The sequence below is a fragment of the Rattus norvegicus genome, chromosome 1 (assembly GCF_021556685.1).
Source record: "Rattus norvegicus strain SHRSP/BbbUtx chromosome 1, alternate assembly SHRSP_T2T, whole genome shotgun sequence".
Classification (NCBI taxonomy): domain Eukaryota; kingdom Metazoa; phylum Chordata; class Mammalia; order Rodentia; family Muridae; genus Rattus; species Rattus norvegicus.
Window position 1 is genome coordinate 243578258 of NC_141534.1, and position 27646 is coordinate 243605903.

The following is a 27646-nucleotide window of genomic DNA, read 5'->3' on the forward strand; positions in this document are numbered from 1 at the left end:
TGGGGAGCTGAGGGGTAGTGGCAGCTCAGTCTTTCATCTGGGCTCCTCTATTGTGCTGGTTGCTATTGGTTCTCTTCCTTTCATTAAAGTACAGTGGTTGTTCGCTACAGAGGCTTTTGTTCAGAGGGAAACAATGCTTCTATGTTCCAACAGGAAAAGCGTCAGCAGTGGGAGGAGAGCAGGGGTGGGAATCTCCCTACAGAGCCCTCTGGTGGATTTTTTCAGTATGCACAGCGTCTGCCTCATGAAAGAATGGCTTCCTCCAGCTCGTGAAGACCCCCGGATGTACTGATGACCGCCTGTTGTGGCTTTCAGGGCCCTGCAGGATCTGCTGGCCCTCCTGATGGCCTGCATCTCCAGCTCCACTCACTGGCTATTCTGTTCAGGGTGCCTTCTCCAGCAGTTTCTCTAGTTTGGTCTTGGTCCACCACTCCCACTTAGCTTCATCAAACACTGGCTACTAAGCAGTCCCTACCCCAAGCCGTTCTCACCAAGGGCCTTTTACTTCAGCCATCTGCCTCTTGGCAGGATCTGAAACAACTTTGCTCAGCAGCTGTTGGTCCAGGGCAGTAAGACCGTCCTGTCTGTTTCATGTCTGTGCCCCGACATGCAATTGAGTATCTGGCTTTTATTGGGCACGTGAAGAAACAAATAACAAAGACAGACAACATGGCAAGGGAGACACTTTGGGGTCTTCTGCCATGGTTTGTCAGAGGTTGCGTGGGATGCCTCCTATGCTGAGGAAGGGTGTGTCTGCAGAGTTGGTATCCTCACTAACGGTCGCCTGGGGTGTAGGAACAGTTGAACTGAGGAATTGTCTTTATCCCACTGGTCTGTGGACATGCCTGAGAAGTACCGTCTAGACTGCTAACTGATATAGGGCCACCATGGATGGTCCCATACCTAGGCAGTTGATTTGGGCTTATATAAGAAAGTAGGTTAAGCTTGAGCCAGAGAGTAGACCAATGAGCAGCCCCAACATCCCTCAGTGACTGACTGTGACCTGGAAACGTGAGCCAATGAAACGCGTTCCTCTTGGAGTTGCATTTGACCACACTGTTTTATTACAGTAACAAGGGAACCAGACCAGTTTGCCTCCCCTCTTCTCTGGGATTAGAGTTGGGTTCCCAGGAATTAGGGACTTCCCTTTATCTTTCTCATTCTCTTTCCTGCACTAGTTTTCCCAGGGCTCATCCTCACGCTCTTTAACAGTGATAACAGAGGCTACAACTATATAGAAACCCGACTGCCATCTTTGAAGACCTCCAATTTTCGGACACTTCCAAATATTCTACCTAAAGGCATTGGTCCATCAAGGGAAACCCATGCTTCATCAGCTGAAATGCTCCTGATCAACTTTCTTTACTGTGGGGACATTTGAGGTCCTTATCTCCATCCCAGTGTATCCAGCAACCTGTCTCTTACATTGATGAAGACAAATCATTGGCAGTCAGAGGCCAAGGTTCCATTTGTTCAGCATTTGCAGAGAGGAGCCCTCAGATTCCAGAGGCATCTGTCAGTTGCTACCAGACATAGGGTATGTCTGGTCCTGGATTTGGTCAACTCTGTGTGTGTGTGTGTGTGTGTGTGTGTGTGTGTGTGTGTGTGTGTGTGTCTGTGTCTGTGTAAGCATGTGTGCATGCACATATGTGCGCATACATGCATACACAAATGTTTTCTTTCCTGTTGACAACTGGAGAGATTAATCTGAACCAGCAGGGTAATAAGTACATCAGCCGTTCTCCAAATTCTTTGACAGTTCTTCTCTGGTAACCATCCTGGTCTCTAGCTCTCGCTTTTTTCCCCTTTCTGGCTGCACTCCTGCTGTTGTTTTAGCCCATGTTAATGCAAGCCTGCAACCCAGTCTCTTCCCTGAGTTCCACCAACCCAAGTCCCTAAGAGCCACTTATTCCTGGAAGTCTGTAGGAAAGATTTCATGGCAGATTTGAAAGGCAGATGAAGAGGCTTTTATTTTGAGGGTCCACACCTTCATGGTGACATTCTGCCCCTCCCCCATGCTTGCCAATGAACCAGTGTGAAGCCCTCGCCCCTCTGGTTAGTTGTGGCTTTTCTTTGTCTTCTATTCTCCTTCTGTTAGTTGCCCCTGTACATCCCTTTCTGTTATTAGTTATCTGAAGCCATTCAACTCTTCCATGAGCCTCTCTCGGTCTCAATTAGCTAGGGGTCATTTGCATATCCAAAGTCATCCTGGCTCTCAAGTTTTCTAAGAGTCACTCTCCTTAGAAAGTAATTATGATTTACAGAGAATTCCTTTTTTTTTTTTTTTCAAGGAAAGGCCAGTGGGATCCCAAGGTCCTCCAGCCACTCAGACAACTCTGAAATGCCTGAGCTGGGGGTAGCTTTTCAGAGGGCTAGGCAGAATCTCACTGCTGTCTTCTGAAATGATAAAAAAAAAAAAGGGTGGTGGTGGTGGTGCAGATGAGTCGTTAAAGTCCCCACATCAAAGTTGAAAGAGTAGCTTTACTCTATAGGATACTCAGAAGCCCCAAAGGTCTGTCTGCCCTTCTGCTGGGGATGTCTTTCCATCTTGGGTGAATTAGGGATTATCATGTGGTTCTCTCAACATGGAATTTACGAAGGAAAAAAAAAAGAAAGGAAGGAAAAGTACTCATCATTCCATCTTTTGTACTGGCAAAGGCAGAACTATATTGGTGACAGATTGATCATGGCTGGAGTTGATTCTGAAGTCCACTGTACAGGGGAAGGAGAATGGCAGCACAGAGAGCAGAGTCATGGGATATGTGTGGGGAAGGGTAACTGCAGGCTCAGGGTAGTGAGGTGTATATACCCCTTTCCACCTCTACCCAGTTAACTTGGGCGGCACAATGAGATCCCCTACAGGAGAAGGCTCACACAAAGGATGTCAGAATTGTTCTAGAAAACCCTCAGCACTTTGAATCAAGGGAAAAATGAGCCAATTGCTCCTCTTTTTCAGTTCTTGAACTTTAGAAATTTGACTGCGGTTCAGTGTTTGAGGGGGCGGAAGTTGACAGGCAGGATTCGGAAGGTGGTGATTGGGTTCTAAGATGTCTGGGGGTGGAGGAAGAGTAAGGGAAGGAAGGAGGCAGGCTCCTTCTGCAGAGGTGGACTAAGAAATGTAAATGGGTCAACTTGACTGGCTCTGGCCCTCCCAGATCCAGTGAAATTAGCTCCAAGTTAATGCTTCCTCTGGCAGAATAACTGCTCTGTACTCAGGGATGGGAAAAAAAAATGGCTACATAGAATTGTTTGTGTCGGAGAATCTTCTTTAACCAATTTAATTTATCTTGATGAGGAACTCTCAAGCAGCCATTATGTGCCTGTCACAAGGTCCGATGTATTGTGGGAAGCAGAAGAAAACCGTTTCAACACAGCTGCCCTCACACTCCGACAATCTCGTTAGGGAATTGAGACTCACATACATGGCCAGGCGAAAAGTGAGATAAAACGTCTTCAGTACCCCAAGTCATGGCACTGACAATTCACACTCTGGATAAAAGAGAAGAGGTCAGGAGGGGTTGTGAGGAAGTGGTTCCTGAAATGGGATGAAAGCTGCTTCGTTGGGGGTACTGTGGCTGCCTCCTTTTTGGTTTTCCTAGAGCCATCCAAGTTGATGCTACATTGACACTTCTCCAGAGACGGAAGGAAGGTTCAAGGCAAGAACAGAGGTCATCTAGAAGTTTGTAGCACTGTGACCAAGGCAGAGAGAGTACAGGGATGATGTGACAGGGGCTGGAAGGTTGGAGATGAAGAGTTTGGATTTTCTATGTCTGCAAAGAGAACCAAAGGAGAAGCAGGGGCAAGGGCTGGGGAAAGTTGTCAGAGTGGAGTTTTTTCTCTGGTGCAGCTTTGTTGAAGGTGATTACCATGGTTTAGATAATCATTGTTCTCCCTAAACTCAGGTGCTTAAGGGGTTGATCTACAGCTGATGCTACTAGAACATTTGGAAGGTAGGGCCTTTAAGTCTTGAGGAATATGCCCTGCAGGAGATCCTACCCTACCTTCTAGTCTTTGGTATCCATGATAAGGACAATTTATGCAATGCTGTGGGCTCCTACCACGATGAATTGCCCCCATTCCCACTAGAGGCCTAGAGGCAGTGAGTCTATTGAATCATGGCTGAAAGCTCCAAAGTTTTGAGCCAAGATAAGCCTTTGATCTGTATCAGTGATTGTGACACACATGTATCACAGTCGTGGGGACCTGAACGGCACAGCGGTATTTGGGTGTAACTATAGTGTGGTTTAGTAGCAGCTCAAAACATTGGGTTAGAGGTTAGATGGTCATGGTGGGGTAAATGTGGGGCCCTGGAATCAGATAAAATGGTTTTGGGTCTCATGCGGACCACTTGGATGGCCCCAGGCATGTGGTTGGAGCAGGGTAACCAACCCATCCAGTTTGCACGGGGCTTTCCCAGTGCTGGCACTGAAAGTCTCATGCCCCGGGGAATTTCCAAGTCCTGGGAAAACTGGAGCAGCTTGCCCGGGACTGTTCTGAGTTTAAAACTTAAAGGTCCATGTCCTGAGAACTGTTTCAGTGGTGAGCAAATCAAGGCAATTAGGGGGAACCCATTTGACCAACTTTCACCTTGGTTCCTTTATGTAAAAAGTAAAGAAAATAAAAGTTCCTTCCTTAGCGTCTTATGTGGGTTGAATGCGATGGCATACACAGAGCCTGCAGCACACAGGCTGTCACGGGGAAGGCAACACACCAACATTTGCTGGATAGATGAGCGAGAGGGATCCAGGGATGAACCAGTGAGGGGTGGAAGGGGAAGGGAGAGAGCCCCAGCTTGGCTGAGAGAACGAGCAGAGCCAGTGGCTCTGTGTCGGGAGCTTTGCGCTGGGATTCTACCTGTGTTTATAAAAGAAGATTTGCCAGGAAAGTTAATGAAGTTAACAAGGAAAATGCTGGCCATTGAAGAGGACAGACAGGCGACAGTAACACCATTTCCTTTTAATATGTCTGCTGATGTAATGGGTCTCCACCCGAGGATTCACAAGATGGATGTCTCTGCTCTCTGGTTCAGCAGATACTGTGGACTCATGCTCAAGTGAGATAAAGGGGTGTGTGACTTCCACGTCCATTCATTTGTTGGTTGAGGCTTTCATTCAATGGCCATTTAAGAATATATGTATATGTACATGTGTGTTTCTGTCTGTCTGTCTTCTGTCTCTGTGTCTCTGTCTCTGCCTCTCTCTCTCTCTCTCTCTCCTGCGTGTGTGTTAGGCACAGTTAGCCTCTGGGAAACTACAAAGAAACAATACAAAGTAGTTCATGTGCTTGGAAATTTTTATGATAAAATATTTTTCAATATACTTATTTTACACACACACACACACACACACACACACACACACACACACACACACACATGAGGAATGAGCTACAACTCCTCTTTCCTTAGCTGAGCCTTCTGATAACTGTACCTAAAACTGGAGTCTTCTTTTGGATCTGACAGAAATCAGAAGCAAGGAAATCAGGAAGCACTTATTGAGATGGTCTGAGGTCAGTAAAGTCAGACTAGACAGAGAGAAGGAAGGGGATGGAGAACAGTGGGTATAGAGAGAAAGAGGCAGGGAGGAGAGGGGATGTCTTAGTTTTCTTTCTATCACTGTGAAATACCACAACCAAAAGTAACTTGGCAGGAAAGACTGGTTCACAAGTCCCTAACACGGTGCATTACTAAGGAAAGTTGGGGTAGGAACCCAGGAGCGGAGGCAGGAGCCAAGGAGTACTGTGCTCACTGGCTCACTCCCCATCACTTGCTCAGTTCTCTCTCTCTTTTGCCCAGGGGCAGCACCACCCGCAGTGAACTTGGCCCTCTCATGGCAATCATTAATCAGGAAAATGACCCAGAGACTTGCCTATAGGCTAATCTGAAGAAGGCCTTTTCTCACTTGAGGTTCCCTCTTCCCAGATGACCTGTGTCAAGTTGACAAAAACCCAACCAGCACAGGGAAGCAGGGATGTGAGGGACAGGGAGGGGGAGGGGGAGGGGGAGGGGGAGGGGGAAGGGGGGAGGGGGAGGAGGAGGAGGGGGAGGAGGAGGAGGAGGGGGGGAGGAGGAGGAGGAGGGGGAGGAGGGAGGAGGAAGAGGAGGAGGAGGGGGAGGAAGAGGAGGGAGGAGGGGGAGGAAGAGGAGGAGGAGGGGGGAGGAGGAGGAGGAGGAGGGGGGAGGAGGAGGAGGAGGGGGAGGAGGGAGGAGGAAGAGGAGGAGGAGGGGGAGGAAGAGGAGGGAGGAGGGGGAGGAAGAGGAGGAGGAGGGGGGGGAGGAGGAGGAGGAGGAGGGGGGAGGAGGAGGAGGAGGGGGGAGGAGGAGGAGGAGGAGGAGAGAGCAAGGAGGAAGTAGAGAGGAAGAGTTGTGGGGGCAGGGACCAGGGAGGAGAAGAGAAAGGAGAAAAGGAGGGGGAGGGGAACAAGGACGTGGGTTGCAGAGAGGAGAAAGGAGGCAGGGAGGGTGGGGTCCGTGGAAGGAAGCAGGGAAATTGGACGTCTGAATGAAGGGGTCTGAGAGGCATGGGTGGGAAGGGCTGACAGAGGACACAAACAGAAGCTGAGGGAGAGCAACTGCATTCAGGCAGGCCGCTTCTTAGCTACAGGCAGCCCCTGGTGGAATCAGAAGGTGGAGGGAGACTCTAAGCAAGAGGCCCTCATTTAATAGAGACGTTTTCTGTTTAACCACAGCTAAGAGGAAATGGGGGAAAGGTTAAGGCATGGGGAGGAAGATGTGATTCGACTGTGTCTCTCCGTCCATTTTGCCTGTGATTTTTTTTTCTCTTGGGCTCCAGTGTGTGGCCCTAGACCCTTTCTCATACCAAAGGTGTCTTCAGGGGAGAGCTGTTCCCCTGACATCAGCTGAGGTGAGTCTTGCTGACCTGGGACACCTCCCTCAGGCACTGGCAACATTGCAGACCACTGCTTCCCCAAAGAGCTTCCTTCCTCTGCAGAACCGCTCTGATGCAACTTAGAACACACCCTTCCTTTTCTATCACCTGAGAGCAGGTCAGGGTCTGGTCAGAACTCCTTTATTTCATTATTCCTCAACACCCATCCCCCCCTTTCTGTTTATACATTTCCGAGTCTTTCATGAAGTAAGAGACTGTGAATAAAAGCATCTAGTGCATGCTAGAACTCAAGAGTCCAAGAAGGAAGAATTGTATGGGAATAACAAGTTCTCTTGGCCTTGGCAAACATCAGACTGAAGAGGCTTTCAGAGCATAATATTTAGGGACCATGGATAAATTCCGTGATGTGAGCCAAGTGGTCAGATCTTTGGCTGCTGCCACTAGGTGAAGCCTCAGGTCCAGTGTGCCTAGCCCATGGCGGATACCATTAGGACATAATTCTTCAGCCCCAGATGGCCATTTTTTTCCTGTCTCGGGTTGTTTTCTTTTGCTTTAGCACAGTGGCTCTCAACCTTCCTAACGGTGCAACCCTTTAATATGGTGCTTCATGTTGTAGTGACCCACAACCGTAAAATTATTTTCGTTGTTTTTTTCCTAACTGTAATTTTGCTACTGTTATGAACCGTAATATAAATATCTGTGTTTTCCAGTGGTCTTAAGCATCCTTATGAAAGGGTCATTCAACCCCCAAAGGGGTTGTGACCTACAGGTTGAGAGCCAGTGCTTCAGCATACTGGCCAAACCTGGATAATTTATAAAGAACAGATGTTCATTTTCTGGAAGTCCTCTGACTCCACTTGGCTTCTGATAAAGGCTTTAGGTGGGAGGAAGGGCAATTAGCCCCATGGCAGAGAGATCACAGAGTGAAGGGAGACAAGGAGAGCCTGGGGAAGCAGAACACACTATGTAACCCACACTCCTACAGCGCCTAACCCACTCTGTGGGAGCCCCATTCATCTGTTCAAGAGGGCAGAGGCCCTGTGACACCAACCATCTTTTAAAGGCCTTGCTATAGCTTGGCACTGTTGCATTGACATTTAATCTCAGCATGGGTTTTTGCAGAGACAAACCATATTCAAGCCACAGTACTTAGACTTACCTGAATAAGGACAAAACCATTATAGAGTCAAGGGAGCCAGTGCTGTTGAATGTCCACTGTGTGTGTGGGGGGGACACGATACAGCCAGTCTATTTGAAGGATGCTAAGCCGATAAGTAGACTCAGTCAGGCAACCCTTTCATAGAGATTGCCCTGACACTGGCCTCACATCCTTTTGAGTCCATGTTTCTGTGCTTCTGACTTGTTTGTGCTTTGCACTGGTAGGCATTAAGGATGGTTTTTGGTTTTAATCCATTACCCAGACTGTCAACTCCTGTCAATGGCTCAGTCGCAGGATAATATTAGATTACATTGGATATCATATAACAGTTTGCAATTGTGCCATACGTAGCACCCTGAAGCCTCAGAAAGTTCTCAGATGGCCAACCATCTCCAATTTGTGGGTGAAGAAACAGGAGGCCTAGAGATGTGAACAGAGTAGCCCAGGTGGCAGGTATGGATTTCCTGATGTAAAGTGTACGCTTTTCTGCAAACCTGTTGCCTGCCTATGACATAAAAATAACAACAGTTACCTAATATAAAACCAGTGGAACACCATATGCATTAATGCGCATTGTTTCATTTAATTCTTTCAACTGGCATAGGAACAGCTTCTTTTTCCCTTCTGTTACAGGTAAGAAAGCTGAAGCAGAAAGAGACATAGTAAATAGTTCATCATCATATGGAGGAGGAGGAAGCAAAGAGCCAAGCCTACCTAGTCTTATCCCAGAGCTGGTGTTCTTAACTTCTGGCCACTCCCAACAGGCTAGAGGTGGGGCATCCAATCTAAATTGGCCCCCTGCTTTAGATTGTTCATTAATTTTTTATTGGTGCTATAAAGGGGAGAGTGGGGAAAGTGGAGGGAGAGGCTTTTAATGTGGAGTGGGAGAAAGGGATATACAGAGACAGAGGAGGGGAAGACGGATAAACCACACTAATGATGCTTGAAAAGCTGTAAGGAATCATATCCTTTTCATGTTTACCTAGAATAACACACACACACACACACACACACACACACTCAGACACACACATACTCATACACACACTCATACAGACACATTCATACAGACACTCACACACACACTCATACACACACAGAGACTCATACACACACAGACTCATATATCATACACACACACACTTATACAGACACACACACACCCATACATACACACACACTCATAAGACACATATACTAATACACACACACAGACATACACACACTCATACAGACACACACACTCATACACACACATTCATACAGACACACTCATACACACACATTCATACAGATACACTCATACACACACATTCATACAGACACACTCACACACACACTCATACACACACAGAGACTCATAGACACACACAGACTCATATACCATACACACACACACACACACTTATACAGACACACACACCCATACATACACACACACACACTCATACACACACACACTCATACACACACAAATACACACACACAGTCATACACACACTCATACAGACACACTCACACACACACACTCATATACACACACTTATACAGACACACACTCAGAGACTCAAACACACACACAGACTTATATACCATACACACACACACACACTCATACACACACAAATATACACACACAGTCATACACACACTCATACAGACACACTCATACACACACACTTATACAGACACACACTCAGAGACTCAAATACACACACAGACTCATACACCATACACACACACACACACACACTCATACAGACACACACGCATGCATATACACACAGACTTATATACCATACACACATACACACTCATACACACATACACACACTCATACACACACACTCATATAGACACACATACAAACACACATACACTCATACACACACACTCATATACACACACACTCATACACACACACTCATATAGACACACTCATATAGACACACACACTCATACACACACACTCATACAGTCACACATACAAACACACATACACTCATACACAGACACACTCATGCAGACATACACACATTCATACATACACACACAGACTCATTTACACACACACACAGAGACTCATATACCACACACACTCATACACACACTTATATACACAAACACACACTCATACACACACACACTCACATACTCATACACACACTCATAGACACACATAAAAACACATGCACACACACTCATACACACACACTCATACAGACACACACACTCATACAGACACATACACAAACACACACACACAAACATACACGTGTATACAGAGGTTGGGGGAGAGGGAGTTTAATTGAAGTTATGCCACTTGGTGTGCTAATGCTTTCTCAAAGAGCCGTAGACTAACAACACTCCCAGTGTTTGACATGGGAAACCTCCTTATGTACATACATGTCTTAGTCACTGCTCTATTGCTGGAAGCCATGATAATGGCAACTTTGATAAAAACAAGCATTTAATTGGGAGCTTGCTTGCAGCTTTAGGGGATTAGTCCATTACATCATAACAGGGAACATGGTGGCAGGCAGGCAAATATGGTGATGGAGAAGTAGCTGTTACAGTCTGACCTGAAGGCAGAGAGGGAGGGAGGGAGGAGAGAAGTGAGCCTGAGCGTAGGCTTTTGAAACCTCAAAGCCCACATTCCCCATAGTGACACACTTCCTCCAACAAGGCTTTACCTCCTAGTCCTTCTAATCCTTTCACACAGTTCCACTCCCTGGTGACTGTGCATTCAAATCCATGAGCCTATGGGGGACATTCTCAACCAAACCACATAACATACCACACACACACACACACACACACACACACACACACACACACACACACACACAGACAGAGTGTATAAGTCTCCATGAGATCCAGCTATAAGGCATTTTCTTCATTAGTTATCAATGGGAGAGGGCCCAGCCCACTATGGGTAGTGTCATCCAGGGTTGGCAGTCTTGGGTTCTATAAGAAAGCAGGCTGAGCAATCCAGGTATAGCAAGTCAGCAAGCAACACCCCACCATGGCTTCTGTATCAGCTCCTGTCTCCTGTATCAAATCCTGCTGCATTTAAGCTCCTGTCCTGACTTCCATTGGTGGTAAACATTAATGTGGGAGTGTAAACTGACTAACCCTTGCCTCTTAAACTTGTCTTTTGGTCATGGTGTTTTGTCACAGCAATAGAAACCCTACCTCCAACATATAACCCTCTGAGTCCATTTAGTGAGACTCATATTCCAACGTTGTTTTGGACTGACCACTTTGTGGGATAACCGATTAGTGGGCTTATCCCTGGGAAAGACTGAATCTTCCTCTCTGAACAGCCATTAAGTGCCTCTACCTCTTGATCTATGGGTGGAATCTATTGAGAGCTTTCCCTCTTCCACATTGAGACGTCAACTGGTTTTGTCACTTTCAGGTATTGTCCAAACTACTTTAGTTTTGAGATTCCCTGGATGCAGCATCCCTGTCATATATAGATTACACCAATTTTGAAGCAGATGTCCTGGTCTTTTGCCTCTTAAAGTCTTCCCACCCCTTCTCCTGGGACATTCCCTGAGCCCGAGGTGCAGGAACTGTTGTAGTTGGGTACCCCATGGCCAGTAGTTCCATGCCTCGTGATCACTTGTGGATCTGAATAGTCTCTGCATTGTTAAAGGGGGCACCTTCTCTGATGAGGGTCAAGAGCTGCTCTTATCTGCAGGCCCAAGCATAAATATTAAGGTTGAAGTTAGGAATTATACTGGTGGGTAAGTGGCTGTAGCAGATTCCCCCTACAGATTCAATGGACCCACCAGGCACATATAATTAGCTAGATTTACAGTACCGGCCATGTTTGCTCTCTTATTGAGCAGGCCTTAAGTCCAATTAGACAATTGTTGGTTACCACCAAGATACAGTGCTACTATTACGCTTTAGGGATAGCATCATGATAATTATTGTGGTTCATCGATGTCACAGCTAGGTACGGTTATTGATTGCCTTCCTCCTTCGTTGCCTTTCATAGCACCTTCTGTTACTGTGAAAGCTAGTTCCCCAGAGAAACCTCCTGGTTCAGCTCCAGTCGGAGTCATGTCCACGTCTGAATGTATCGCATCTTCAGGAATAGGGACACCTTCTGGGAAGAGAGAGATCTGAGAAAGAGTTGGGGGAGGTGGACATAGGAAGGGTTAGAAGGAGAAGGGGGAAATGATATAAACATGGTATTCATTACATATATGAATTAATAATAATAAAAAAACTACGTCTGTAATCCCAGAAGTCTTACCAAGTCTACTGCAGTCAAGGGAAATTTGAACATTTTCCAGTTCCTATGCATTGGGCTCCGAAGAAGACCCGGAGGTTAGGGGATTTAGGAAGGGGCGTTCCAAGGCTTGAGTGGAACGTGAGTGTCTGCTTTTCCATTGCCACTGGGGATCGAAGGGCATGCCTGGGCAGGGGACTAAGCCATTGAGCTGGAATCCACTTTCCACAGCACCGCGTGTGGTGCTTTCCTAGATAAATTGTTCACAAAAATTGATCAGACCTGTACTATTCTGTTAGCTTTGGCAAAACAAATTCTGACATGTTTTGATATTAGACCTGAAGATGTGCTTGCCATTAGCCAAAGAGCCGTAAATGCTAAAATCACATTAATCATAACGGACAGAGCGCTCTCTACCAGCAAGCCCCGATCATTGCGAGTGCAGCAAATCAACAGCAGCTAATGGGAGCCTTGAGCCTCCTTCTGGTTCTCACGCACCTTCTCTAAATTACCATGTGAGGATAAAAGGGCAGGGGTGAGACTCCCAGGTTACCTCTACTCGGTCCTTGTGGTGCCTCTGTCGCCTGGAATCTTCCCAGGCAGCTATTTGATTGTTCGGGTTAGACTTGGCCCGTGGGGGCTGGAGAGATGATACAGGGGTAGACTTCACAAAGTTGTGTTTGCAGTTGTTGTTTTCCAGGTAGCTTCTCGGAAACAACCATAATGGTGTCTGGCTGGGCTGGGCGAGCAGCCTTGCCTGTGAGCATGCGCGCTGGTGTCCTTTCTGCAGTTATCCTGAAGACCAGCGAAGTGTGGAGGTGCATGGCTTCTATTCCAGTTCAAGGCTCTTTGCCTTCACCTCCACCTAAACCTCTTTTCTGAGTCTCACTTCCTGAGCGTTCACTGCATCCAGCTCTGAGAGGGAACCTGCACGCTGCAGTTTTAGACAGCTGATGAATTTTGGATCTGTGGCCAAAGAGAACAAAGGGTGGTCTTTTGTAGTGTGGGAGGGCTAGTGGTGGGGAGAGCGCTCCCTCTCTTTGTATGTGTGTCTTGAGGGGTTCTGAACTATAAACAAGTCTTTTCGGGTGGTTCTCTCCAAAGCAGGAGGCTCGAACACATATTGCTCCATAGATGGTAAGCGTGATTGGAACACTGTGACAAAGACTTTATTTTCCTCTGAGACAATGTAAGCACAGGCTAAGAGGGCCAGAGCAGACCTTGAGGGAATGAATAGGTCGAATGTGCTGGGGAGAACACAAGACTTCTTTCCCCATTTCCCAAACGATGACTTCATGGAAAACTCTTCATGGAAAAGAGGGGGTGGGCACAAGCACTCGGGTTCCCCATTTGGACTTTTCTTCGAGTGATGGAGTCTGTTGGGCACTTCCTGTCAGGACATCAACTTGCCAGCATGTAAGAGAAGGATGCAGGTAGGTAAGCATTTACCAAAGCATTTGCTGGACCTTTTGCCCTGTCAGAGGACCTGGGAGAAAGGTTTCATGGTTGATTAAGTTTGGAAAGCAAAGGATTTCTTTCTTGAGACTCATAACTTGAATTTACATAACAAACCTTCCAGCCATCCCAGAGTTTAAAGGGGGGAATTTATTTTAACACCTAGTTTCATATGCCAAAGATTATGGAGTGCTAAATAGTCGCAAGGAACTATGCTATATGCTTTATGAGAACCCTGTATCCTTTATTTGCCAAAATCTCTCAAGATACAGGTGTTTAGAATACTCTATTTTACAGATGCGGAAATCAGGACCCAGAGACCTTGGTGAGAGTGAGGAAGAAAAAGATTTGCCACATGATTCTGGGACCAAAAGAGATACCCCCTCCCTGTCTTTCTCTCCCTCTTTGTCTCACTTTCCCTCTCTCTTCCTCTCCTTCTTTCTTTCTTTTTTTTAATCTGTATATATATATTTATATTTATATAAAAAGACCAATAATAGCAGTGTGTTATGCATCAACAGCAGCAACAGCTTTTCCAGGTTCTGCAGTCATCTGAATAAAACTGTAGAGACATCCAGCACACTCCATTAAAAAAAAAAAGTAAAAAAACAAAACCCGAGAAAACAGCACAGTTCTGTTACTCTTGTGGTACCTGGCACCATTTTTTTTTAATTATCTTCTCAATCATCATCTGGAAAGAAAACATTCTGAGCAACATCATTAAAAACAGCTCTGATAAAGCACGGTCACTACTACGTATCATAAAGCAGGTACAAGCTATTTTACATCCACAGAGGTATGATACAGTACTGTCCTACATCTATAATACTAGAGGATACAATTTAAAAGGCATTATTTGAGACTTGATTCTACTTTTCCAGCAGAGGGCCCAAAGGATGGTGTGACACAGCTTTGTAAAGAAACATACTCTAGACAGGATTTCCTTTCACTAGTGGCACAGTTCTAAGGATTCATTCTCTCCATGAATGTCAGCTAAAACCGTTATTAAAAAAATGAAATATCCCTAGAACAAAACCGTATAACCACCGGATTCACATGAAGATGACCTAGTGGAGACAAGCTGGACCTCACCTTACCAACAAGCTATCAAATCTGTTATGTTTAAACAGTGAGACCTCCAAGGAAGGAGATGCCAAGTAGTGCTTCAAAGCTTCGGACCACAATCAAACACAGCATCCTTTTCAACAGAAGCAGAAGCTCATCTGAATATGCTCAAGGATGCTGACATCAACATTTAATCATCTCCTCACTCATCCAGGAAGAAGGGGAGATCAGTTACTACTGTACTTTATTGTGTTCAACCAAATCACCATGTTACAAAAATAGCAAGCTGCCATAATAAAAAATAAGGCTCCTCTATCCAGCACCAGATAGCATCATTTTACTTTCAAGCCTAGAAATTGCACACTTGTATATAAACCAACCGAAGATGAGGATTGAGAGTTCATCTTGGTGGATTTTTCCTTTGATGAATATGAAGTGTCCTTCCTTATCTTTTTTGATGACTTTTAATTGAAAATTGATTTTATTTGATATTAGAATGGCTACTCCAGCTTGCTTCTTCTGACCATTTGCTTCGAAAGTTGTTTTCCAGCCTTTCACTCTGAGGTAGTATCTGTCTTTGTCTCTGAGGTGTGTTTCCTGTAGGCAGCAGAATGCAGGGTCCTCATTGCGTATCCAGTTTGTTAATCTATGTCTTTTTATTGGGGAGTTGAGGCCATTGATGTTGAGAGACATTAAGGAATAGTGATTATTGCTTCCTGTTATATTCATATTTGGATGTGAGGTTATGTTTGTGTGCTTTTCTTCTCTTTGTTTTGTTGCCAAGATGCTTAGTTTCTTGCTTCTTCTAGGGTATAGCTTGCCTCCTTATGTTGGGCTTTACCCTTTATTATCCTTTGTAGTGCTGGATTTGTAGAAAGATATTGTGTAAATTTGGTTTTGTCATGGAATATCTTGTTTTCTCCATCTATGTTAATTGAGAGTTTTGCAGGATACAGTAACCTGGGCTGGCATTTGTGTTCTCTTAGGGTCTGTATGACATCTGTCCAGGATCTTCTGGCCTTCATAGTTTCTGGCGAATAGTCTGGTGTAATTCTGATAGGTCTGCCTTTATATGTTACTTGACCTTTTTCCCTTACTGCTTTTAATATTCTTTCTTTATTTTGTGCGTTTGGTGTTTTGACTATTATGTGACGGGAGGTGTTTCTTTTCTGGTCCAATCTATTTGGAGTTCTGTAGGCTTCTTGTATGCCTATGGGTATCTCTTTTTTTAGGTTAGGGAAGTTTTCTTCTATGATTTTGTTGAAGATATTTACTGGTCCTTTGAGCTGGGAGTCTTCACTCTCTTCTATACCTATTATCCTTAGGTTTGATCTTCTCATTGAGTCCTGGATTTCCTGTATGTTTTGGACCAGTAGCTTTTTCTGCTTTACATTATCTTTGACAGTTGAGTCAATGATTTCTAGGGAATCTTCTGCTCCCGAGATTCTCTCTTCCATCTCTTGTATTCTGTTGGTGAAGCTTGTATCTACAGCTCCTTGTCTTTTCTTTTGATTTTCTATGTCCAGGGTTGTTTCCATGTGTTCTTTCTTGATTGCTTCTATTTCCATTTTTAATTCCTTCAACTGTTTGATTGTGTTTTCCTGGAATTCTTTCAGGGATTTTTGCGATTCCTCTCTGTAGGCTTCTACTTGTTCTCTAAGGGAGTTCTTTATGTCTTTCTTGAAGTCCTCCAGCATCATGATCAAATATGATTTTGAAACTAGATCTTGCTTTTCTGGTGTGTTTGGATATTCCGTGTTTGCTTTGGTGGGAGAATTGGGCTCCGATGATGCCATGTAGTCTTGGTTTCTGTTGCTTGGGTTCCTGCGCTTGCCTTTCGCCATCAGATTGTCTCTAGTGTTACTTTGTTCTGCTATTTCTGACAGTGGCTAGGCTGTCCTATAAGCCTGTGTGTCAGGAGTGCTGTAGACCTGTTTTCCTGTTTTCTTTCAGCCAGTTATGGGGACAGAGTGTTCTGCTTTCGGGCGTGTAGTTTTTCCTCTCTACAGGTCTTCAGCTGTTCCTGTGGGCCTGTGTCTTGAGTTCACCAGGCAGGTTTCTTGCAGGGGAAAAGTTGGTCCTACCTGTGGTTCCAAGGCTCAAGTTTGCTGGTGGGGTACTGCCTAAGTCCTCTCCTCGGCGGCAGCAACCGGGAAGATCTGCGCCGCTCATTCCGGGAGCCTCCGTGCACCAGGGTTCCAGATGGCGTTTGGTGTTTTCCTCTGGCGTCTGGATGTGCACAGAGTGTAGTCTCTTCTGGTTTCCCAGGCGTGTCTGCCTCTCTGAAGGTTCAGCTCTCCCTCCCACGGGATTTGGGTGCAGAGAACTGTTTATCTGGTCTGTTTCCTTCAGGTTCCGGCGGTGTCTCAGGCGCAGGGGTCCTGCTGCTCCTGGGCCCTCCCCTACGGGAACCCAGAGGCCTTATACAGTTGCCTCTTGGGCCAGGGATGTGGGCAGGGGTGGGCAGTGTTGGTCTCCTCCGCTCTGCAGCCTCAGAAGTGCCCACCTGATCAGGCGGTGAGGTCTCTCTCCCACGGGGTTTGGGAGCAGAGAGCTGCTGCGGGCCGGGATCTGCGGGTCCCTCTCCTTCTTCCTCTTTCCCCCTCTCTCCCCTCCTCTCTCCCCCTCTTCCCCTCTCTCCCTCTTCCACTATCTCCCTCTCTCTTCCTCTCCCTATCTCTCTCCTTCCCCCTCTCTCCCCTCCCTCCCCTCTCCGTCTCCCTGTCTCGTCTCTCCCTCTCCCACCCTTTCTCTCTCCCTCTCTGTATCTCTTTCCCTTTCTCCTTTCCTCTTCCTCTCTTTCTCACCCCCCCCACCTTGTATGGGAAATGTTCTCTGATCTATCTTCCAAGGTGAACAGTCTTTCGCCCAGCCTGGAGCTTACTGACTCCAGCTTGCCTAGCTCACCAGCTATGATAAGCTTGCCTTTGCTGTAGTTACTTACTTCCAGATATGGTGAAAACATGAACCACTCACTCACTGGACATGTTATGAAATGGACTTAGACAAACGGTATGTTCAAGAAATGGCACTTTGACCTAGGACAAGAAAAAAGAATGGAGATCTGTCTCTGGGAGTTCGCCTGTGTCTGCCTTTTGAGTGTTGGCTTACAGAAAGCTACCACACCCACCCAGTGTTTATGTGGGGCTTTTAGGATCCAAACTCCCATCCTCAAACTTAAATGGCAAGAGCTTTATCCACTGAGCCACTTCTCCAACCCCTGGGCCATTATTTCGTTAGTCTATTTGGTCATTAAGAAGTTTCTTGTTCATTTTGCCTTTGGTGTTTATTATCATAATTTGGGTGAGAGTGATAGAAATGCTTTATATTTATTGTAAGTAAGTTATTTTATATAATAAACATTTTATATATAAGATATTTAAAAGCAATGCAATATACATCACCAGTAAGTACATTCACTACATTAGAGGGTGTTCAATGGCATTAATCATCAGGAAGTGCAAATCAAAACCATACCAACATTTTACACTGACTAGGATGTAGTAATGAAGAGGCCAGGACACTAGTGTTAGCAACTGAAGGGGAATTAAATGTCCCCTGCCACTGGAGGAAGCACAGACTTGCAGTTCTGCAGACAGTTAAGCAGTTATGCTATGATTCAGCAGTTACACTATACACAGGGTGAATACAAACATTATGACCATATAAAACTTATATGTGAATACTAAAACCACCATTGTTTGTGACTGATACATGGATAAGCAAAATATGATGTATGCATTCACTAGAATATTATTCAGTCATAAACAAGAATTAAGTGCTGATGCGATCTGGGCAAACCCTAAAGAACAGTTCGATGAGTGAAAAATGACACACACATCGATCATGTTAGATGATTTCCCCCATTAAAAAAATGGTCCAGAATAAATACTCATCCAGAGGCATAAAACAGATCAGTTGTTTTTTGGGGAGCTACTCTCCCAGATATGGGGATATTGCTAGGGATGAAAACAAAGGAGGTAGAGTAGCATTTTTTGGGGCAGTGAAAGGGCTCAGGCATTGATTGTGGTCATTATTCTTCAACTCTAAATGAAAGGAAGGCCTCTACACTTTAAATGGGCGACCTTGGTGGTAGGCAAATTCTGGGTATAAACTTGCCATCCCCTTCCTTCATTCTTCCACAGTATTTAAAACAAACTCGAGAAAGAGATCAGCCTTAATGCCGCAGGCTTTCCTGCTTCTCTTCCCTCCTGGTCTCTGGTCACTTGCATTGTAGGGAAGAATAAAGACACTGTCACTCACTGGCAGTGGAGACAGAGGCTGGTAGCAAGGATGTGCATTCAGAGGCTTTCAATAAGTCACCTGTCAATCATGCCGTTAGCTATTCATCCATCCATTGCCTATCCCAGGCCCTTCCACATGCCAGGCTCTGCGCAAGGCTCCGGGACAAAGCAGTTAGAAAAGCGGGCAAGATCTCTATTGAAAAGACCTGCTCAGTCAACTCAGGAGAACTGGAAAGTGCACAGGCTCTTGAGATGCAGCATGGATGCTGGGAGAGGGAGCCTTGTGGGGAAGGTTTGGGGGGAAGCTTCTGGAAGGAGGAATGTAGCAAGACAATGTTTAACACCACTGACCAGTCAGATCAAGGCAATTAGAGAGTGGGTTTAGTTCTGGTAATGTCAAACCCAGGGAAAGAAAGGCCCAGTGAGTGACCTCGTTAAGGACTCTGGGGCAAGAAGGCTTTTCTAAAGGCTTATATACAGAGGAATCCCTGTCACCAAAACAGATACTGTTTTTGTTCTCCCACATTTAAATTGTATTTTTTCTTTCATATTTCATAATTATTGGCGTTATGCTTAATTATGTCACCGGTTTTACTACCTTGTATATTTTCTTAAAATTGTTTTCATTTATTTGACAATGTCAACCATGTGTACAGTGTACGCTAAGCATATTCACCCCTTGTTAACCTCTTGTATTCCTCTCCCATTCTCACGAGTGCATTACTGTCTTGAGAGCTTGTTTGTTGGTTCTAGCAGGGGGCACAGATACTTGTATCCTCTTGACTGAAGACAGGTCCTTCTCTGTTGGGTAAGGTTGTCTTTCTCAACTGAGAATGCAGCTCTGTGAGGGATGCCCATGGAGCAGTGAGGGAGGAAGGAGACACCAGCCTAGGCCAGCCAGATCAGCTAAATCAACCCTGGGGACAGATTGTCCTTATGCAGTGTTGAGCATGAAGATTGCTACTTAGGCTTTCCTCCCCCAAACCCTTGACCTGCTTTAGTCAGCATGACAACAGCCATCTTTATTTTCTCATACACACGTCCCCTGCTCCCCTCTTGGGCCACTGTTACAATGTGGCTTATAGGTGCGTTGCGTTTAATAAAGATCTATCTAGGAGCGATTATCAAAGGGACTGAAACTCTTTCAGCTTTAATTTGTTTCCCAACATGTTTTCTAAGCAACATTCTCTAAGCGCTAAGTAACATTTATCATGATAAAAAAAAAAACCCTAACATTTAGTTCTCCATTCTGTCTTTTCCTGTCTTAGGTCAAAGCACCATTTCTTGAACATATCATTTGTCTAAATCCATTTCACAACCTGTCTAGGGGCTGGGGGCTCATTATATTGCTAGCCTGTCCTAAAGTAAGGAACCTCATGGAAACTCAGGAGGCTTTGGAGCAGGAAGGCCTTGGGGCATGAACTATCGCAAAAGCAAGCTTAAATCGCCATGTCCTTGACATGGCTTTGCCAAACCTTCCTACCTTGTGCTTTCATGTCAGAATTTTAGAGTTTTACCATGAAAGCTGTGGATTTGTTGTTGATGGCTTTTTGTTCAATGTGTGTGTGTGTGTGTGTGTGTGTGTGTGTGTGTGTGTGTGTGTGTGAGACCTTGGCACCATTTGACCCATTAAGAGAACCCAGCATGGGAAAGCATTGGTCTTTGGTATATAGTAGAAATTTAGCAGATTGTAGCACTAATGCTCTTCTCTGAAATACTGTCCAATCAACATGACTTTTTTTTTCTTTTTTTTTTTCGGAGCTGGGGACTGAACCCAGGGCCTTGCGCTTGCTAGGCAAGTGCTCTACCACTGAGCTAAATCCCCAACCCCTCAACATGACATTTAACCATCCTCGCCACTGTTGTACATTAAAGAGAATGACCTCCCATTCTGTGCAGCCCTATGAGTAATGACGAATACTGAGAGCACTGCGTCATTTCGTGGAGCTGAGTTTGGGTTTGGGTTTATTGGGAGAGCTGATACTAGGGAGGTTTCAGCTGAAGGAGACTGTCTTGCCCACTGATAAAACTGTAGGATGGGATATTATGTAGGATCCTGGCTTCAGCGTGATTGGTTTCAGGCTTGAACGTTGAAGTCCAGCATTTCTTCCTTAAGATTTCCCTGCAGGAATATTAGTGCACAGGAGACTTTAAGAGAGTAGAAAGACTGTTGCAAAGAAAGCGAAGAGAGCTAGAAATTAGCTTCTAACTCTGTTCCCAAGTGCTTCACTGTATTCTGTAAGGCTTTGTAATACCAGAAGGCATAGTGCACGAATACGAAAGGGAATTCATTTTTCTAGATTCTCTAAACAGTTGGCTAAAACATATCACCAATGCCCAGGCCCACTGATGCCTGGCAAGCTTGTGGGAAAAGTGGGCAATTTCTCAATGGCCATAGGTGGTAAGATCTCATGTGGTGTAGTGGAACATGCCCAGTGTGGATGCCAGGCGTTGATTCTTGACTCCACCCAGTGTACTCTGACCTTTAATAAGGGAGGCTTAGCTACCAAGTGAGCTGGTCGTGCGCTGGTCCATGACAATTCCTTTCAGTCTGGTCTTTTTGGTGGTTCTATGATTTCTTCGTAAGGGACTCTTAGCTCTTTAACTTCCATGGTCTCCCATGAAGCAACTCCTAGAATCGCATCATAAGCAATCACCTGTTGAGTTGCAGGGAGTCCCGGTGATGTTAGGTTGCCCTCCTCAAGTCATGGCTTATATTATCATGGGTTGGCGTTGAGAAAGCCTCTAATAAACCAGAGAGAAAAAGACAGCATTCATATCCTTTCAGGTTTCAGCGTGGGATGTAGATGATGTAATGACTGAAGGAGAACTGGGGATAATTATGCAGTCATAGAATGGGTCTTCTTGTTAAATAAACCACCATTAACAGGTTATTCAAGGACTGGGAAGTTCAACTGAGTGAGAGTTACAGATGGTAAAAGACCTACTTATCTACTGTGATAAGAGGACCTTTTGGCTGATTCTTAGCGAGAGACTTCATTAGAAAGAGAGTTCAGATATGCTTCCTTCCTGACAAGATTCAAGAGATACAGTATTGTGTGAGTATACATTGCTTTTCAAATGCCATGTCTGGCATTTGTTTTGCCTCAGAGGGCATTCATTCCTACCTTATAAATGTTGTCCTTTCCCAGGAGCCAAACAGGCTGCTCTTGATGCGTGAGCTGGTGAATAACGAGGTGCTTGGTGCTTGCTGACTGCATAGGTGATTCACTACAAGGATCTCACTTTCTCATGCACAGTAATGCCATACAGATTTCTCCTAAAAAGCACACCAGACCATATCTGATGTCAACCTAGTGTCCTCTTTCTTGCTATGATGCTGGGACCCAAGACCACAGATTCCACACAGTAGAAGCTGTTAGCGTTTGTTAAATTTCTGAGTGAATGTCACTCTGGTACATTAAGATTTTTAGATACTGTTACGATTTGGATCTTAAATGTCTTTTGGAGTCTATGCGCTTAATGGCTTGCTCAGGAGGTAATGGAACCTCGAGGAAGGGGGTCTTAGAGGGAGTTGGGTCATGAAGGAGGTTCTTTGAAGGGACTATTGGAACCCTGGGTGCTGTTATTCTGCTTCTCTTTGCTTCCTGGTTGCAGTGAGGGGAACATGTTGGCATTGCCACACACTTTTGTTTTTTTCCACCGTTCTAGGTACCCAGATGCAACACATCCGAGAGATCACAGACTAAAACCCGTGAATCACGAGCCAAATAATCAATACTTCTTACCTGGAGTAGTCACTACAACAGACAGTTGAAAACTCAGATGTCTACTCACATTATCAATAAAGGATACACATCAAACTTCTTAAAATAGCACATTAGGCAGAGGCTTCACGGGTCACTCTGTTTTCCTCTGCAGCTTCCTCTCCCACCACTTAGTCGGCCCTGATTTGTCTGAATCTGGGAGTTGTTTCTGAGGTCTCTTCCCTGTTGACGTCAGCAGGTCCTACATTCAGGTTGCTGGAGCCTGACCTTCTCCACGTGGTGTCTCTGATCCCTGTGAACGACGTAGACCTTTTCTGCATCTACTATACTTCTGTAATCTTGTTAATCTCCAGAGAGTGGAGAGCATGCAGTAAGGGACCATGCCATCATTTTGAATATACCTTCAATGCCCAACTCATTTTAGGGATTCAGAAAAATGAGGCCTATTCATTAACGAAGACCTTGGCTTTTCCTCTACAGCAATGCTTCAAAGAGGTCGGCATGTTATCCTCACTCCTGTAAAGCAACATCTGACAACTTTGTGTGGTGTGGTGTGGTGTGTGTGTGTGTGTGTGTGTGTGTGTGTGTGGTGTGTGTGTGTATGTGTGGTGTGGTGTGTGTATGTGTGTATGGTGTGTGGTGTGTGGTGTGGTGTGTGTGTGTGTGGTGTGGTGTGTGTGTGTGTGGTGTGGTGTGTGTGTGTATGGTGTGTGGTGTGTGGCGTGTGTGTGTGTGTGTGTGGTGTGTGGTGTGTGGTGTGTGTGTATATGTGTGTGTGTGGTGTGTGTGTGTGGTGTGTGGTGTGTGTGTATGTGTGGTGTGGTGTGTGTGTGTGTGTGTGTGTGTGTGTGTGTGTATGTGTGTGTGTGTGTGTGTGTGTTTTGGGTGAGGGTGAAAAGGATAGATGAGGTCTAAGTCCAGCTGAGAAATAAGAATTTTAGACTCCTATCTACCTGTGTTGAGACCCTTATTTTAGCAGTTCCTAGAACGGATCAGTTATTCTAACTTATTGTAAGAATTTAAAGGACAAAAAGAAACATTACAATTCTGAAACCCTACAATCTAGCTAAGAACTGATAATAAATCTGATCAATCAGAACAAAACTGATAGAAATAAAGAACTGATAAGAAATCTGATCAATCAGAACAAAACTGATAGAAATAAAAGGTACAGTTTTTATTTCTTAGTTTATTATTTTAAAATCATGAATGACCAAGGATGTTGTGGAAGCATTTGGGAAGCGAGGCTAGGGAATATGTTGGGGAGCAGAAGATGAGACAGGGAAGCCAATTACCACGGTGGTCTCACTGGAGACTCCTGAACGGTGCGTAGAATACACCTCAGGCTTATCTAAGAGGCTAGGAAGCTGGGTTGTTATTGTCTCTCAGGTCTACTTCTGAGGGATAAGCTTCTACCTTGCTTTGTGCTAAGACTCACTGCACTTTGATGCCAGAGAGGCTTAGGGCTCCTGGAAGTGGCTGTCTGTGTATTTGGATGAGTGCTGAAGTGGTGTGGGGGGCATGTGGGGAGAGAATATGAGGGACCAATTACGAATCCTCAAGTGCTCTCCTTGCTTTTGCTCGTAGGCACTGGCCTCTGGATTTACAATAAAATATGTACAATGCAAACTTACAGATTGAGTTAGGTAGCTGGTTCTCAGCTGCGTGTAATTTAGTCCCCTCCCTTGGGGAATAGTTGCCCGAGTCTGCAATTGGTTTTAGCTGTCACAAGTAGGAGGGTGAGAGTTCTTCTGGTGTCTAGTGGGCAGGGACCCAACTACCCCTAAACTAATATCTAGTCTAAAACTTCAATAGCACTGAGGGTTTGAATCTCTGGGTTAGGTTTATTAAAAATTACAGATAACACAATGGTTCGGAGAAGTAGAATAACTTTCTTTGACTTATAAAGCCAGTGCATGGCCAGGATTGAACTAGACTTCATCTATTTCCAAAGCCTGTGTCTTCTAGAGATCAAGAAAGAACCTAGAGGCTTACTGAAAAAAATAGAACAACTCAAAACAAACAAATAAACGTCCTCAGACCTATACTGGCCATGCCGCCTGGCCCAGAACTTCAAAGGCTCCTGGAGCTGGCTGGATCTGGCTGGATCTGGGTGGATCTGGCTGGGGCTGGCTGGGGCTTGAGGGAGTTGGAGAATGAGAACCTTTCCCATCCTCCCCTGGCCTTGCTCTCTCCTGGGCAAGTTGTGGCAGGTTCCTTGGGCACAAATCCCAGATTTTGCATACCAGGCCTGGCCAGGTGCCCTTAGCTGGAAGCCCCAACTCCTTTGCAATGTACAAGGTTGTCCTTCTTCAGCCAAGGTTGACTGGTGGTTCTTTGTGGAACGGCAGCTCCCCACATTCCCCCAGGCTTGGGATGGTCTCTGGCAAGCGTGTAGAGTGAAGAGTTACAGGTGGTGTAGACTTGGTTTGGATGGAATCCCAGCTGGGGCAGTACCAGGAGCCTTCTGATCACTAGCTAGATAACTGTGGCTGGTTGCAGGATCCCAGAAACCTTCCCTCCTCTAGGAAACTAGCTTCAAGGGCAACAAGGGCTTCTGAGAAGCCAGAAGAAGCTCAAAAATGGAAACTCCTCTGTCATTTTTGCCTCCTCAGCTTTTAAATATTTTTTGCAAAAAGCACAGAGTTCTCAATTGCTGCGTTCCTTAAGATGGCGAGTCAGCCTAGCAGTGAACAGAGAACTAGGGCTCAGGATACAAAGAACAGCCACAAAGAGAAGACTGATGGGTCTCTGAACTTAGCTGGTTTTTTTTTTTTTTTGGGGGGGGGGTAGAGACTTTGGGTTATTTTTTGGGGGCAAAGGCAAGACCTAGGCTCCTTTCGAGTGCTTTCAGTTCAGCTCTCCAGTGTCCCGTCTTCTGGTTTCCAGACTCACATCTTGCCTGGAGGAACTGACAGCTATCCCACATGCTGTTTAATCAAACTTTTCATTTGATGTTGGTTGGAATTTCACATGTGGACCAAATACAAAGAAATTAAGTGATTCCAGCAGCTTGAATCTAAGGGAAGCATTAACCTTTGATATCAAATAATGTTTCCAGAGTAGAAGCACTGAGTAGAAGCTAGTTCATTTGTTCGTTCATTGCTTCACCCCCTCCCCCAGTTTGGCAAGCAATTCCTAAGGACTACCCTGCTCAAAGCAGGTGTTGTGAGGTTCATTAAGGGACATGCAGAGAAGCTTAATATCTAATGAGGGAGAGACGATGAGCTAGCCCACCTTGCAGGACAGAAGTTGGCATACTGCAGAAACTCTTTCCCACTTTTGGGCTCTGAAGTGATTCTGGCATAGAGAAGATGAAACAAATATGTGGTATATTTCTAAGAAAGTGCACCACGGTAGAGTAAGAGAAAAGTAGTATTTTACTGAGGGGCAGATATGGAAAAACATACCAACCAAGTACGTTCGTTTCTTAAATAATTTTTTTAATAATCATTTTGTCCTATTTTTCTACTGTCCTGTTGTTAGAATAGCTAACTTTTTGTACTAAATAATATCAAGACATAGCTTGTGGGGCATTGCATTCCTGTAAACACTGACTATTCCGTATGTACAGAAATCGATGGTGAGTTTCCTAACAGAGTGACTTGATAATTTTTTCTTGACTGATAATTGTGAAAATTTGGGGCCTTGATCTGTGTACTGCTGTCCAATTTTGTCCTCTCTACCTCTTTCCCTCTTTCTTTTAATTCCTTCCTTTTCTTTCTGTGCCAAGGCCTGAGCCTGGGGTTCCAAGCATGTTAGGGAATCACTTTCCCATCACGTTACATCCCCAGCTAATAGTTTTATTCTTTTCAATAGTTTATATTTACTCTTTTGCAAAAAAAAATTCCACTGTGATGCATTGCAAGTAAACTAACAAGACAATTTTCTACCCATAGGTGTTCTGAGGACATTTTGTGAAACATTGCTAACTTCTGTCTTTCCCTCATAATATAAGCTACCTTAGGATGAAACACACACACTCTCTCTCTCTTCCTGTGTGTGTGTGTGTGTGTGTGTGTGTGTGTGTTTGTGTTCATATCTCAGTCTTAAGCCCATGAATGATTAGATTCATTGAATGTTATAGTAGATTTAAACATACAAAAAAATTAGGTCAACTATCACTGAATATTTTTCAACTTTTGGAAGCTCATTTGTGGTTCTTGACTTGAATTAGCACTTGCTTTGACATAATCATTAACAAGAAAAGGAGTCCTTGATCTGTCTGTCCTAGAGATTGTTTTTGCAGGCCTCAGGCTCATTATTCTGTTAGTTTGTGGGTGTGTTGAAGCCACACACCCCTATTATTTCTCCATCATCACGCTCATTTTGTATATATGGACTTTTACAGTGCTAATTTTTCTTAAAATGTACAAATAATGGTCTGACACTTATTACCTCTTTTATAAGCGTAATGTTTCTGACGCTATTTATCATTCACTCTTTCTTTGACCACTCAGTTTTTAAATAATTGTTAATTGTCTGCATTGATGTTGCGCTAGGTATCATGGATGCAAAGATATGATACCAACTTCCTGCTTTCTAGGAGTTAGAAATCTAGTAGGAGAGTTAGAGACACGGATACAAAAACATAGGGACTAAGTTGGTATTTGTATAAGAGAGAGGCTCAGGATTTGAAGCCATTAGTTTCATGTTAGAGGATAGAGTATTCATAAAAGAGATCATTTTAAATTCAGGTTGGACATGAGAGTGGGGTTCTGTCAAGAAGACAGTGGGCAGAACCTGCTCAGAAGACATGGATGATGGATCATAACTAAGAGTATGTCACTACCGCCATCATTATAACCCCATTAACATCCCAATTATTACACAGTTGTTATGATTATATTTACCTTTCATCACTGTGGTCAAATCACTCAGTTGGGGAAGGATTTATCTCA

General features: G+C 44.8%; 2 long non-coding RNA genes across 2 annotated transcripts in view; one reads left to right on the plus strand and one right to left on the minus strand.

Moving 5' to 3' along the window:
* Window positions 1–27646, plus strand: part of LOC102547905 (uncharacterized) — an 88495-nt gene that overhangs the window by 48394 nt on the left and 12455 nt on the right. The window lies entirely within an intron of this gene.
* On the minus strand, window positions 8568–14297 carry LOC148007896 (uncharacterized). The gene is made up of 3 exons (XR_015648160.1): window positions 12807–14297; window positions 12278–12503; window positions 8568–12143 (listed from the first exon to the last, which is right to left on the minus strand). It is a non-coding gene; the product is annotated as an uncharacterized LOC148007896 (long non-coding RNA).